This window comes from Mesoplodon mirus (genome assembly GCF_964341445.2).
Source record: "Mesoplodon mirus genome assembly, chromosome: 7".
Taxonomy (NCBI): domain Eukaryota; kingdom Metazoa; phylum Chordata; class Mammalia; order Artiodactyla; family Ziphiidae; genus Mesoplodon; species Mesoplodon mirus.
This window is the reverse complement of record NC_138983.1, coordinates 58,249,761-58,265,700: the sequence shown is the minus strand read 5'-3', so window position 1 is coordinate 58,265,700 and position 15,940 is coordinate 58,249,761. Positions and strand designations below refer to the sequence as shown.

At 43.8% G+C, this 15,940-nt stretch overlaps 1 protein-coding gene across 10 annotated transcripts in view; it reads right to left on the bottom strand.

Moving 5' to 3' along the window:
* Positions 1 to 15,940, bottom strand: part of NUMA1 (nuclear mitotic apparatus protein 1) — a 73,080-nt gene that overhangs the window by 36,372 nt on the left and 20,768 nt on the right. Inside the window, exon 1 of one of the 10 annotated variants that reach the window (XM_082626733.1) lies at positions 9,504 to 9,559. The exons of 7 other annotated variants lie outside the window; for them this stretch is intronic. The gene's annotated coding sequence lies outside the window, so the exon portion shown is untranslated. Of the gene's footprint in view, positions 1 to 5; positions 284 to 356; positions 460 to 9,503; positions 9,560 to 15,940 lie in introns of those variants that run through there. 2 more of the 10 variants (XM_082626737.1, XM_082626736.1) reach the window with 2 other exon arrangements.

Sequence of the window (15,940 nt, the reverse complement as noted above, 5' to 3'; positions counted from 1 at the left end):
CAAACCTGATATCCCCCGGACACTCCCCCTTTGCGCTCTTAAGACAGCAGTGACAGCCTGTCCATCTCTGGCCAGCAGCGGAAGGGTAGGCCACGGACTGCCCTGATGATTAGATCAGCCCTGCCTGGCGGCGAGCAGGGCAGGGAGGAAGACCCGGGAACAGAGGCTTTGGAGAGCGAGCAAGACGCAAGCCCATTTAAACGGGGGCAGCTTCCTGCCGGCTCCAGGGAGCGCTGCGTCTCTAAGCACACAGGCCGCTCGCACACAAAGCGCCGGCCTCCTTAAGCGGGCGCCGCCTGCCCTGGGACATGGCCGCCCCCGAGCCCGTTCCCCGAGGGAATCTCTCCAGCCCGTACCTTCTGCGTGGCTTGGCCAGGCTGCTGCGCTGCGCCCGCTCCTCCCCCTCGGCCACCCAAACAAGGAGACCCGGCAGACTGCGGCCCTGGAGCGCAGGCCTGCGCTGTCGTGACTGCGTGCTATTGTCGACTGCGGAATGGCCGCCAAAATCCCAGCTGTGCTGCCAGAACCTAATCCCCTGTTCCGCTGAGCATTTGTGGGGAGGGGCTGAGGGGCCAAGGCACGGGACCTAGTACGGCAGGCGCTGGCTGGAGCCCCTTAACACACACAGGCACTGGGACCCAGCGCCGGCATGGCCGAAAAGAAAAGATGTCTGACTCTTAGAAAACAAAACCACCGCGTTTACACCCATTAAACAGTGACCCTCACCAAGGCCGCGAGAGAAACCCACCAGTCATCAGGAAGCCCCTCATCTTCCACTTACACCACAAACATTTATTAAGCATCTACTGGGCAAAAGGTACTGCTGGAGGACATTTTAGAGAGCATACAAAGGTGAATTAAACCCAGCATCTATGCTAAGGTGAATTATAATTCTACGAAATGTGACTTGAAATTGTATTTCAAGACAGCATGTGCTAACTCTCACAAAAAGATACAAAAATTCTAACCAGTTGAAAATAGGGAAGGACTAAAAACTAAATGATATTTTAATCTGGATCTTAAAACACATAGGTAGGGCTTCCCTGGTGGTGCAGTGGTTGAGAGTCCGCCTGCCGATGCAGGGAACACAGGTTTATGCCCCGGTCCGGGAGGATCCGACATGCCGCGGAGCGGCTGGGCCCGTGAGCCATGGCCGCTGAGCCTGCGCGTCTGGAGCCTGTGCTCCGCAGGGGGAAAGGCCACGGCAGTGAGAGGCCCGCGTACCGCAAAAAAACACATAGGTAGAACTTGCCCAGATGGAAATGGAGAGAGAAGTAAGGAAGAAGGGAAAGCAGAGAGAAGGTGTGAAAGTAGTGGAGGAACAGACTTGAAGGGGGAATTGGGGTAAGAGTTGGAGAATCTTAAACTTCAAGAAATCGAATTAAAATCTGGACGTTCATTTTGTTGTTTGTTTTTAGCATAGAGATGTGGTGTGATGAGAAGTGTGCTATGAGAAATTATTCTGGTATATAAATGAATGAGACTAGCAGCAGGGAGGTGGGTCAGAAGGCTGCCACAACAGGCAGGAGACAGGTGATGAGGACATGGGGGGTAAGGTAAGAGAAAGTGCAAAGAAGGGGAATGAGAGACATGGTGGAGACAGGATGAAGAGAAGGGAATGACCGGAAGCAGAGGAAGGAATTATAAAAAAGAAAGTGTGAGGGATGGCGGGGAGGACAGAGAGGCCATATATAGAATTAAAATAAGTGTAAAAATGCTAGGGATCATGTTAGAACAAGAGAGAAAACAAGGTGCAATAGATAGCAGCTAATGCTTACTGTGTACATACTATGTGCCAAGCACTGTTCTGCTGGCCTAATGTGTGTTAACTCATAAATCTAAAAGGCTCCCTTTGTGAAGTAGATACTATTATCACTTATCTTTACAGTGAAGAAACTGAGCCACAGAGATAAAATCATTTGCCCAAGATCATACAGCTCATGAATGGCAGGACTCTGATACCACTTGCTGCTCTGTCGCCCTGGCAAGTAACCTCTGAGTCTCAGGATTCCTATTTGTAAAACAAGGATAAAGATACTTATTTTATAAGATTGTGATGAGGATTAAATAACATCTATAAGATGCCCAACACACTGGCTAGCACATAAGTACCACAGGGTGGTACTTAACAAAGGTTAATTCCTACTTAGGCATTTTGGCCCCTTGTCACCAAGGTGTCCAAGCATCAGTTGGCTCACCATTTGTCAGGGAAGCTAGTGGGGTGCTCCTCCCTGAAAGAGATTAGATCCTCAGGATGCTTGCTTTCCTTCCATCAGTCTGCCTCTATGGGTTTTACTTTAAGGTCAGCTTAAATGTCAGCACCTCAAATATTAACGGATAACGGTGGTTATCTTGGGGAGGAGTTAGATTGTAGGGGACTTTCTACAATATATGTTTCTTTTTATGTTTGAATTTAATTTTAATAACCATGTATTACATTGGTGATCAGAAAAATGTGTCTACATTCTGCATTTGTCACTGGTACTGACTTAACTGTACATGCAGGGAAGTCTTGTTTTCATATCTAGAATGTAAATTCCTCAAGGGCATAACCAGTTCCAGCTCTCTATGATCCCCCATAGTACCTAGCACACTAGGGCTCCTTGAATCTGTTCCATTGAACTACATCTGGATGGAAGGCTTCCAAATTCAACCTTCTGGCCACCAGAGAACGACCGTGGTGAGTGGTGGAGATACTGTGGAGGGGGGTCAGACCAAGGTCCATTGCTGCAGAGACCTCCCATGCCCCCGCTTCTTCTCCCAGACAGGCTCTGTATCCTATTCCTATGGTATCACTCGCAGTCTGTGGTTAGCAATCGCTATTGGTATTCAAAGATGCACCAGGAAAGTAAAGGCAAAGCAAAAACCAAAGCTTTTATAGAAAAGCAAAGTGGCAAACATAATTTAATGACAGGCATGATCAACACTCCAAAAAAGGTATGAGGTGAAAATAGGAGGCAGGCCTGCTCAAATCACCCTGGCCACATCTGGCACTGTGTCAGCCCTGCTGCTCCCTAGCTCATGAAAGAATTGATACTGTGTCTCAAAAGAATACAAGAGGTTCTCCCCCCCACCCTCCCTCGGCTCTAAACTCAAGGCAACAGCTTCCAGCTGTGCAGCCTCAGAGGCTCTGAACTCTCCTCTGGAACCTGTCCACTAGAGTTGCCAAGCTTCTGAGCCGGGGTGGGGTGGGGGGGGCAGTTTCCCCAGCCTCTCCCTCCCCCACCACAGAGCCACCCCTCCCCTCCCCTCCCCTCCCTTCTGATGGCAGCCAGCCGGCAGAACTTCCCCACCCCTCCTCCCAGCCTAGCCAGGCAGTAGGCAGGCCACATGGCTCCTGCTGGATTCCACAGCCCCTGCTCACTGTCCAAAAGACTAAAAGGGATAAGAGTGGTAAAACCATTTTTAAAAGAAAGAGAGAGTGAAAGAAAAAGGAAGAAGGGAAAGAAAATGACACATAACACAAAATTTGGAATAGGCTTCAGATAGAGGTTGGAGGGGCTTTGTGATGGGTGCAGGAATGCACAGGGTGTTTCAAAGGGCCTGGTAATATTACATCTTCTGAGCTGGGTGGTATATGGTGTATGGGTGTTTTATTATTCTTGTTTAAAATGTAAATGTTATAATTTTTTTAAGTGTATTATGATTTTTGTAAGTTTAAACAGAAGATGGGAAGGGAGAGATTCCCCTGAGACAGCTCTGGAATGGGTGGTTCTTAATACAAATAATTTGCCTGGCATTCAAGGCCCTCTATGACCTGACCCTGGTCTTACCTTCCAGAGTCATTTACTGCCCTTACCCAAACCCTCCACCCTACCTGACTGGTCTTCTCACTGTCTTCTGAAGTCCCTCTGAACCTCCTATCTCAGCCTACCAGCCTGGAAGGGAAGCTTTCACCGTAGGAAGCTGTAGGCTAAGGGCCAATGAGAGCCTCTCTCTCAGTCCCTACAGGCCCTCCCACGAGGAAAGCTGGCAGGAAAAAATTCTTAGGGATCCATTACCCTGTGCAATGCCTTCTAGTCCCTCCTCTGCCACTTGAGGTCCTAGCATAATAAATACATAAAGACTATCTTTTTTTTTTTTCTTTTGCGGTACGCAGGCCTCTCACTGCTGTGGCCTCTCCCATTGCGGAGCACAGGCTCCGGACGCACAGGCTCAGCGGCCACGGCTCACGGGCCCAGCCGCTCCGCGGCATGTGGGATCCTCCCAGACCGGGGCACGAACCCGCGTCCCCTGCATCGGCAGGCGGACTCCCAACCACTGCGCCACCAGGGAAGCCCAAGACTATCATTATTGTTGCTGTTACTGTTGTAATTAATAGCTAACATTTAATGAGCACTTGGTATGTGCCAGACACTATACTAAACACTTCTGAGCTTTATTTCGTTTAATCCTCATAATAACCCAGTGACACAAGAACCCAAAATACTATGATTATCACTATTTAACCAAAAAGGAAACTGAGAATAAGCAAGATTACATAACTTGCCTAAGGTCACAAAAAGTAAGTGTTAGAGGCAAAATTTGAGCCCACCTTGAGCCCAGGTCCCATCCTCTTACACGTACATGGTCATTTCATCTAATTCTCAGGACAATCTATAAGGTGGGTTTTATTTCTAAAGATGAAGAAATCTGAGGCTCAGGAATTAAGTGACTTAGTCACATAAGTAGTGAGTTATCTATCTGGTCTCTGCACTATTGTCTATTGCTCTTGATTAAGCAATCATTGAATGAGTGAAAAAAAGGTAGCCCATTCTCAGTGGCTCAAAGAAGCCTTGTAGCTCTACCTCCTAATAAAAATCAACTGTTTAATCAAAAACATTCAACAGTTCCAATTTCAAAAGTAACCACTAAAGATTTTTTTCTGAAGATGCAATAGCTTTACAAACATTAAAGGACAAAAACTCCTCTGAGGCAGCAAGCACAGAAGGAGAGTCTTCTACTAGAAGAGATGTTGACATACCTCAAGGGTGAGAAGCCATGGAGAAAGAAGGCTGCAGGAAATGCCATTGGCTGGAGGGAAGGACTAATATTTCAGAACCCTGACCTGGAGCTTATTTACCAGGCCTCATTCTCCCTCTCCAGAGGGTAATGGCAAAGTAATGAGGCAGTGTTGGTAAGCCTGATCTTTCTGGGGAGAAAAGCAGAGGGTAAATCAAAATCCAGAGACGATTCATTATGACATCCAAGAGGCTCTACTCAGTTCTCCCTCAAGAACGTCTTTCACAAAACGCCTAAGAACCTGTCACCCTTTTTCATCGTCACAGAGGAGCAAATGGCTCTGTCCCTAAAGGCAACATATCTAGCACAGTGTTTGCTCACAAACACAGAACTGATGCTAAGAAAGGTAAAAGAAACTAAAGGAACAGTTTTCTTTTTTTTTTTTTTTTGGTGTGTGGTATGCGGGCCTCTCACTGTTGTGGCCTCTCCCGTTGCGGAGCACAGGCTCCGGATGCGCAGGCCCAGCGGCCATGGCTCACGGGCCCAGCCGCTCCGCGGCATATGGGATCCTCCCAGACCGGGGCACGAACCCGTATCCCCTGCATCGGCAGGCGGACTCTCAACCACTGCGCCACCAGGGAGGCCCAAGGAACAGTTTTAATGTAAAGATTTGCAACTCCTGGAGACAGCCTTGCTAATGATGGAAAACACACTAGGTTTGCTGTTGGAAGCCCCAGAGGTAAATTCTGTATCAGCCACAGACTGTATTTGTGGCTTTCAGCAAGGCACTTGCCCTACCTTGGGTCTCAGTAAAAGAAGATGAGCGTCAGATCATATCTAAAGTATCTCCAAAAATTTCCCATGATTTCTTTCTCCAGGACACCATTCTCAACAACAAAAATCTTGCAATAGGGCTTCCCTGCTGGCGCAGTGGTTAAGAATACGCCTGCCAATTCAGGGGACACAGGTTCAAGTCCAGGTCCAGGAAGATCCCACATGCCGCAGAGCAACTAAGCCCGTGCGCCACAACGACTGAGCCTGCCCCCTAGAGCCTACGAGCCACAACTACTGAAGCCCGCGCCTAGAGCCCGTGCTCCGCAACAAGAGAAGCCACTGCAATGAGAAGCCAGTGCACCACAACAAAGAGTAGCCAGCGCTCGCCACAACTAGAGAAAGCCCGCGCACAGCAATGAAGACCCCATGTAGCCAAAAATAAATAAATTTTTAAAAAAAAATCTTGCAATAATGAATTTCCTCAGAACGTGGTCAAAACCTCACCAGTTAGGGCTTCCTTCCCCCCAGAATTGCAAGTCCACTAGAAACAGGCACTTTGTCATCCTACTGGGTTCCATGCCCAAGGCGAGGCACATGTGGGTGTTCATTAATCCTGATGAGAGGAGGTCCTTGGAAACTGGTAGTACCAACTTTGCATGGGGTACAATGAAAAGTGACTAGAGCTATACTTGGCATTTAAAAGTTTCATAAATAGGGCTTCCCTGGTGGCGCAGTGGTTGAGAGTCCGCCTGCCGATGCAGGGGACGCGGGTTTGTGCCCCGGTCCGGGAAGATCCCACATGCCACGGAGCAGCTGGGCCTGTGAGCCATGGCCGCTGAGCCTGCGCATCCAGAGCCTGTGCTCCGCAACGGGAGAGGCCACAACAGTGAGAGGCCCGCGTACCGCAAAAAAAAAAAAAAAAAGTTTCATAAATAAAAACCACAGACAGGACTTCCCTGGTGGCGCAGTTGTTAAGAATCCACCTGCCAATGCAGGGGACACGGGTTCGAGCCCTGGTCCAGGAAGATCCCACGTGCCGTGGAGCAACTAAGCCCGTGAGCCACAACTACTGAGCCTGTGCTCTAGAGCCTGTGAGCCACAACTACTGAGGCTGTGTGCTACAACTACTGAAGCCCGTAGGCCTAGAGCCCGTGCTCCGCAACAAGAGAAGCCACCGCAATGAGAATCCCGTGCGCACACAAAAACGAAGAGTAGCCCCTGCTCGCAGCAACTAGAGAAAGCCCACGTGCAGCAACAAAGACCCAACACAGTCAAAAATAAATTTAAAAATAAATAAAATAATTAAAAAAAAAAAAAAAAAAGCCACAGAGAAAGTGCAATTATAATTACATTTATCTAAACAGCCTAAAGAAAAGCAGCTTTCTATACCTGGTCAACAAATCACAGAATCTCAAGGATGAAAGAGACCTTAATGGTCTTCTAGTCCCCCCCCTTACATCCATGCGGGAATACATGTGACAACTTTGCTGAAGATTTCCTATCTTCTGCCTGAGACAGAAATATTTTTTTTTAATTTATTTATTTTTTGGCTGCGTTGGGTCTTCATTGCTGTGAGCGGGCTTCTCATTGCAGTGGCTTCTCTTGTTGTGGAGCACGGGCTCTAGGCACGTGGGCTTCAGTAGTTGTGGCATGCGAGCTCAGTAGTTTTGCGGCTCGCGGGCTCTAGAGTGCAGGCTCAGTAGTTGTGGCGCACAGGCTTAGTTGCTCCACGGCATATGGTATCTTCCTGGACCAGGGCTCGAACCCGTGTGTCCCCTGCACTGGCAGGAGGATTCTTAACCATTGAGCCACCAGGGAAGCCCAAGATAGAAATTTTACAACTTATTTGTATGCCTGAGCAAGGCCTGCCAATTTGAGACAACTTGTGATTTCAGAACATAAGCTTGGAGAACAGGGAGCCTGCCCAGGATCTGGTTTGTTTCAAATAGGCTTTAAGTAGCCACAAAACTCAGAGGACGTCTCTCTCTTTTCCCTTCTCTCCCTCTCTCCCACTCTCTCTTTCTCTGTCCTCCTCTTCCTCGCTCTGTCTTCCATATCTCCACCTCCTACATAGCACTGAAACCTCTGTTTTTCTGGTTCAAATCCATTTCTCCTTCTACCACACCAGGATGACTTTAACCACTGATAGAAATGAACAAATACAAATATTAATAGGGGCTGGATTTCTGAAAAGGATGCCAGATTGACTCAAGAACCAAACTGGGCAATATGTTACCAATAAGTAAAATAAATGGGACTAATGTCTAACATGGTCATGATAAAAAATTTAAAAATTTTAAAACCCTAACATTTTAACAGACTTCAAGGATTTAAAGAAGGCTATGTCTCACATCTCAATTAATCTCCCCTAAATTTAGAACCCTAAAAGGCAAGCATGTTTATTACAATTTTATAACTAGGAAACTAAGCCTCAAAAAGAAGACAATACCTGCCTCAAGGTCAACCACCAAGGCTGCAGAACCAGAACTTAAGTCTAAATCCATGGCTCTCTCCAGCCCAACTCAGCTACATCCTGTACCTTTCTCATCAGCATAGCCTTTTTTTTTTTTTTGGCTCAAGTCATTTTCTTAAGGGGCTTTGGGGGAGGGTCGAAAGGCTGGGAGGACAATCAGATCCAAGGTCCTTCTCCCAGCCAGGACCTTCGCTGCTTCACAGTCGCCGAAACAGCATAGCCTTTTATTCATATAAAGCACTTAGGAAATCCTTGTTCAAATTGTTTCTGCTACAGCTCCTGAAATGCGCAAGGCAGGAATCATTTTCTCCATCCTTAAAGATACTAAGTAACTTGAACTGCAGTCAATAAAATAACATCCCATGTCTCTGGCATCACTGAGAAGTACAAAATTCCTCACAAGCAATTTTCCTAAAAACTTCCTCGCTTTAGGACCAAACTCTTTTAAAAAAAAACTATTTGCAATACAAAGTCTCCAAAATGCATAAGATATGTTACTCTTTACTTGTAGTTAATGAAATTTAATCAGGGACATTCAACTATAAACATGAAACAAACACCTATAAATTCTGTGCTGGGGACTCAAAGATGAATTAGACAGGCTCAAGATCCTGTGAAGAAACAAACATACCTATAACTCACCTAAATATGAGCCCAAAGAACATGGCCTCGGGTAATGTTGAAAGGAAGGTGAGAGAACATTGGAAAGTCTAGTGGAGACCAGGAGTGACTTACTAAAGAGCACTGCGAGGCACTGAAGGGTTCTGAGCAGGAGAATGGCATGCTTGTATGTGCTCTAGGAAAAGATGAATCTGGCACGACATTGAGTCCAGAGGCAGAACACAGAGTTAGGCGGCAATTGTAGTGGCAGAGACAAAACTGCTGCTGTCAGGCAAGGGCAGCAGGAACTAAAAAGAAAGGTATATATTGCGGAGGTAGACTCCAAGCTCTTAGGATACGGGAGTGTGGGAAAGGTGGGGAGGAGAAAAAACCTCTAGGATTCTTGCTTTGGTGAAAGACTTCAGAAGAGGAACACAGGAGGAGTTACTGTTTTACAGGAGCTGTGAGGGACATTAACTCAGGAGGGATGATGAGGAAAGCTTTACCAAGGAAGTAACATTTAAGCGGAGTACTTAAAGTATGAGTAGGATGAGTAGGGTTTCACCAAAAGTTAAAAAAAAAAAAAAAAAAGCATTCTAGCAGGGAGAACAGCACGTGCAAAGACAGAGCTTGTTACACTTGAGCAATGGCATGCAGTTTTAGTAAGGTGTAGCAGATGATGAGGCTAAGTAGTACTAAATTGTGAGGTACTTACATCACGCTAAGGAATTCAGATTTTATCCTGTAGGCGATGGGAAACAACCAAGGTTTCTAAAGGGAAGAAGTAAAGGGGAGTAACATAGATCAGATCTATGTTCCAGTCGGTATGAAGTACAGGCTAGAATGGTGAGAAATAGGAGGAAGGCAATACAGCATAATGGCTAAGAGCATGGGGTCTGGAGCTAGACAGCCTCATTATAATCCTGGCTCTAGAGCTTACTAGCTTTGCAAGCTTGGACTAGTTATTTAGCTTCCCTGTGCTCCCAGGTTCCCCATCTGTAAAATGGGAATAAGAATAATACTTTCAGTTTTTTGGCCTGAGGCGACCCAGCACTGGAGCCTACCCGGCTTTTTGGTGGAGCTGGTGGCGGACTCTGGGAGGGCTCACACTGGGGAGTGCTTCCCAGAACTGCTGCCAGCGTCCTTGTCCTCACGGTGACACAAGGCCATCCCCCGCCTCTGCAGGGGACCCTCCAATACTAGCAGGTCCTGTGGAAGTCCTGCAGTCAGATCCCACTAGCCTTCGAGGTCTGATTCTCTGGGAATTCCTCCTCCCGTTGCCGGACCCCCAGGTTGGGAGGCCTGGCATGGGGCTCGGAGCCTTTGCTCCAGTGGGTGGACTTCTGTGGTATAAGTGTTCTCCAGTTTCTCTTTGGCCAATAGCAGCTGTGGAAATTTATACCCCCCATGTGCTGGAGGCTGTCAATGGGACAGATGTTCAGTTAAAATGCACTTTCTCCAGCTTTGCCCCTGTGGGTGATGCTCTAACAGTGACCTGGAATTTCCGTCCTCAAGATGGGGGTCTAAGCAGTTTGTTTTCTACTACTATGTGGATCCCTTCAGACCCATGAGTGGGCATTTCAAGGACTCGGTGGTCTGGGATGGGAACCCTGAGCGGTATGATGTCCCCATCCTCCTCTGGAAGCTACAGTTTGATGACAATGGGACATACACCTGCCAGGTGAAGAACCCACCTGATGTTGATGGGCTGATAGGGGAGATCCAGCTCAGCGTCACACACACTGAAAAGAAGAAGAAAAGCTCAACCAAGAAAAAAAGGCTTCTGCTTATTTAGAAGACACAGACTAACATTATTAGATGGAAGCTGAAGATTTCCAAGAACAAAAGCCCTGAGATAAGTTGGAGTTAATGGAAGCTTTTCTTTGGCTTTTCCAGTTGTGACCTGTCTTCCAACCAGCTCTGCAGTATATAACCACCTAGACAAGCAACGTTCCTCTGGAGCCAGCATAGGGCCCCTCTTGAGCAGATACCACCAGACTCACACACACACAGCCCTGTTACTAAGGTTCTATTTAATTTCAGAGTACAAATATTGTATTTTTTTCAAATGCTCATTAGCTTTTATATACTAGGAAGCTACATTTTTGCCCTTAAACGCTCCTTGTGGATTATGACTTGTATACACATATATTGGCATCAAATGGGATAAAAGTCAACTTTGTCTGTCATAACATTCCTTTAATATATTAGTTTCCTTAGAGCAGCATTCTTGCTACTAAAGTTAACATGTTTACTCTTTCCTTCTCACACTCTCAAAAGGTGAGCTAATTCTCCCAACTGTTTTTGATTGATTAACAGAAAATTCTAAATTCAAACTGTTAAAGAACAGTTTGATTTTCATGGCTCTCCTTAAGTATGGGACACATATTATTTTATTGAATTTCTTTCAATACCCTAGATGGCAGGTTTTTGTTTTTGGTCAATTGATCCAAGGTTTACAGTAGTACAAGTCTAAACCACAGAGTAACTAGGGAAGGTTACATAAATGCTAATAGATTGACAAATGCCACCTCAAGATGAATTGCTTGTCACCTTTTTTCTGTGCTGTGACAAGCAATCAACAGCTCAGATCTTTCACGAGCAGTGAATGACTGTTTAGCTTACTATAGTTTTTCCCCCAATTCAATTATTTATAACAATAGAGCAAAATCTATGCTCATTTGTAGACTGGAATCATTAAGCAGTTAAATGGAAGGTTTCTGAAGGAGTATATTACAATTTAAAAATTTAGGGCTAGTGAAAAAAATCAACCCTAAATGATAATAATTTTGTATAATGTTATACAAAGCTCTGAGAACTGGAAGAGATTATTTAAATTTTTTTCTTTTATTTATTTTTTAATTCAGTTGCTTATTTGGGGCGAGGATTTGGTGTGGGGGCAAAGAAATACCAAAACTAACAGAATGAAACCAACAACCAACTTTATTATTTTTTTTCTCTTATACTAGTAGATAAAACAAACTTTATAAGTGGATCATAGAAAGAAGAGTGCTTTTTAAAAAGTGTCTAGTCTCCCAGTGTCTTTCCAAACTTAAGCTACTGCGGCACTTATTTGAAGAATAGAAAACATCTAAACGTTTAGGAACCTCTCCCCCTACCCCCGCCCCCCCATGTTTACAGCTTGATATTTTCAGTTTTCACCAACTAGGCTGAAGATGTTATTTCTTTTAACAAACTGGAATTTCCAAATAGTTTATCTGTATTTAAAGATGATGAACTTTGATATTTTTTCCAATACTAAAAGAAAACCTGGTATAATTTACATATGGACCTTGATTCTGAAATGCATTCCATACCTGTCATTTTGCCTTTTATACTGTCTAAAAAAGTACAGTTTCAGTACCCAGTTTTGAAACTAAAAATTAGATTTAAAGTCTATATTACCTTTCACATTTTCTATTTTTCTCTATAATTCAACCTTTGAAAATATAGTAACTGGGTATTTCTTCAAACAGATGGCCTGGGTGATGTTCCATAAATGTGAAGAGGTAGTTAAATACTCATGGAAAGTGTTTCCAGCAAAACTTGTAGCTTTTGTGTCTTGGCTAAATATTCAAGGGTTAATATAGTCCTGCTGTTCAGTGTCTTTTACTTGAAGAGAACTTTTGTATTGTAATTCATTTTTTATTGTGCCTTAAACACTATGTAAATAACCTTCAGTAATAAAGTATTACAATTATTAAAAAAAAAAGAATAATACTTTCTCAGAGGGTTGATATAAGGAATTCACAAGATCGTATGTGTAAAGGAAGTACTTAGCACAGTACCTGGTACAGAGATAAATGTAGCTACTATTAGAGGCTGAAAACTCATTAGTAAAAAGTTACTTCCTCGTGTGGTCTAGTGTTGTCCAGGCTCTTCTTCCTACCTGAAGCTTTCTCTTCCTACCTATTCACCTGATTAATTCTAACTTATCCTTCATATCTTAGCTCAAATGTTACCTCCCCATGTAAACTCTCCCTAACCATCTAGATTAGGTCAGGTTCCTACTATGCACAGCACCATACCCTTTCCTTCATAGCACCCATAGTCTCTAATTACATCTTTTTATATTTCATTAATTTCTCTTTTTCCTATTACCATAAGTTCCATGAACTCACATACTGTGTGCTCACCACTGAATTCTTAGAACTGAAAAAACTCCTGGCACACAGAAGGTACCTGATTAAGCATTTACTGAATGAATGAAAGGTTTCAAATTATGTCATTAAAGTGAACGCTCTTCAGATGCAATCTTTATACAGAAGGCTAGAGATAGAGATTTGGGTCACATTTGTAACAGCGTGACTATAATCAGAAGTGGGTCTATGGTGGGATCACACTTGCCTCTTAGGCCTGTAAAGGGACGGTGTATTCATTTGCTATTGAAATTGGTTAATCTTAGGCCAAAGCCTCTGCCTTACACAGCTCCAGGAGGCGCCAGCATTAAGAGAGGAAATGAGAGACTTTGGGAGAAATTCCAAATCTTTGGGGATTCCTTTTAGGTCCTCTATGTTATTTCCATTTTGGAGAATTTAACAGAAACTAGTGACTACAACAATGTCAATAAAAAAAGGAGATAACAGGTGGTTAAGAGAAGGGATTTGAGGATCAGACAAACTTCTTCATTTTCTCTTCTTACTTGAGGTTCACATCATCTCCTGCTTGGGCCTCTACCTCCCTCACCAAAAATGACTAAGCAGCTCTGTACGGCTTTTCACCACTGACAGTGTTTTCCATCTACAAAATATTTCACGTGAGATCACAACAGCTCTATGAGGCAGACATTATTGTTTTCGTTTTATCAAAAAGAAATGAAGTTCATAAAAGTACCTTACCTAAGGTCACACAACTAAAAAGCAACAGGACCACGATGCAACTCTGATCCTCTGGCTCCAAACCTGGAGCTCTTTCCAGCAGACTCACCCAAGATAATTATGAGCCATCCCGATGTATACTTTCACTACATTTAAAAAGAAAACAGCACGGGGATAATGACTGGAAGGGCATAATGGGATGCTGCTAATGTTCTATTTCTTGATATAGCACTAGTTACACAGGTGTGTTCACTGTCTGTAAAGTCAGGAGCTATATACTCTATAAACTTTTCTGTGTGTATGTTATACTTTAAAAAGCAAATACCAGGCAAAATTATGATAGAGACTAATCAAAATTCAGAAGCTTTAAGTTGGATGCCTCAGGGCTACATACATATTTATCTAACTTCTCAAGGAGCAATTACATATAGGACACCTACCAGTTAAATAACCACAAAATCCTTGCACACTCAAATATCATATCCACCCACTGGGATTAGGAGAAAGGGAACCCCAGGAAGGGGCCAAGAGTATAGTTAATGAAAAAAAAATTGGCACTGAAAAGTAGAACTATCCTATATCATCAATGATAGATATTTCAATTTCAGAGATAATAAAAATGTGAAAAAATGGCCAATGCCAATTATAAAATGCATTCTAATTTTAGACTGTTAAAATGTAAAAACAACAACAAAAGACGGGCTTCCCTGGTGGCGCAGTGGTTAAGAATCTGCCTGCCAATGCAAGGGACACAGGTTCGAGCCCTGGCCGGGGAATATCCTACATGCCACGGAGCAACTAAGCTCGTGCTCCACAACTACTGAGCCTGAGCTCTAGAGCCCGCGAGCCACAACAACTGAGCCCACATGCCACAGCTACTGAAGCCCGCATGCCTAGAGCCTGTGCTCCGCAACAAGAGAAGCCACGACAATGAGAAGCCCGCGCACTGCAACGAAGAGTAGCCCCCGCTCTCCGCAACTAGAGAAAGCCTGCACCGCAGCAACAAAGAACAAACACGGCCCAAAATAAATAAATTTATTCAAAACAAAAAAAAACAAAGGCCATTTAAAAATAAATGAAATGTAACGTTCTAAAATCTCAAGAGGTGGTTCAACTGTAGAACTGTAGAACCATAAGCCTGTGGAACGTTAGGGCTAGGAAGGACCTTGGAGATCAGTGTCTCCTGGTACAAGTTCTTCATTTTAGAGGCCCTTGTTTAACAGTTGTTAAATGATCTTATTAAATTAAAGCTCACACATCAGAAAATTTAGAACTACAACTACAAAATTGGTTCCCTTACTCCTGGGTTTTCTTTCCAATACCCAGATACCTCCCCTAAACCCAAGAGAAGATTTACATGATAACTCTGTTTTTACTTTCATAATTCTTTATTTCATTAACTCACTAAAAAAAATTAAAGCACCTCTTAAAAATCAATTAAGATGAAAAACTGTTTAGGAAACTTCATTTTTTACTTAGACAAGTTTATATTCCTTGTTCTCTAAAACCAATGAAGCAATATAAAGTTAGATAAAAAACAAAATTAGTACTCTCTCAGCCTCCAAGTCCCCCCAAAAACATAAGCACAAATATATTTTTATATTTAAGAGGATTCTTTTTATTGTTCTCTATTTTTCAAAAACTAGGCTTACATATTAACATTGCTCTGCAACTTATTTTTCTCACTTAATAATTGATAATGAACATCCCCCCAAGGATCAGTAAATAAAATTCTAACTCATACTTTTAAAAAACTATATAATAACAGTACATATAAAGTATATACCATAATGTGTTCACATATTTTCCTATTGATGGACATGGCTATTTCCAATGTTAGCATTTCAAACAGTGCTGTAATGAATATCCCTGTACATATTTCTTTTTAAATGAAACAAAAAAACTATTTCTACACACACGCTTTCCTTGTTGTCCCACGTTTTGACTGCTTCTTTTCCTAACATCATCTGTGCCTTGCTTGCTCACAGAATTCTTCTCAGGGCCCCGTGTGATAACCGAGAACAAAGCAATTTGGAGAATGTCAAGACGTGACATGTGATGGTTACTGCTGGTAAATCAGAATTGGCCTGTCTGGCCGCCTCTCCCAGCCACCTGCGCACAGTGCCCGCCCACCCCCTCATACATGTGCTCCTTGTTCTGGTCTCAGCAGCTGCTTCCAACTCAACTGACGTGGGCAGAGCTGGGTTGGGGAATTAATCCTACTGTGTCACACTCCTGACCCTGACAAGTGCAGACAAGCCCACCAGCAATCCAAACTAGTGGCAAGAAGAGAGAATACATTATCACTATGAAATAATATAATACAGAAGTACAC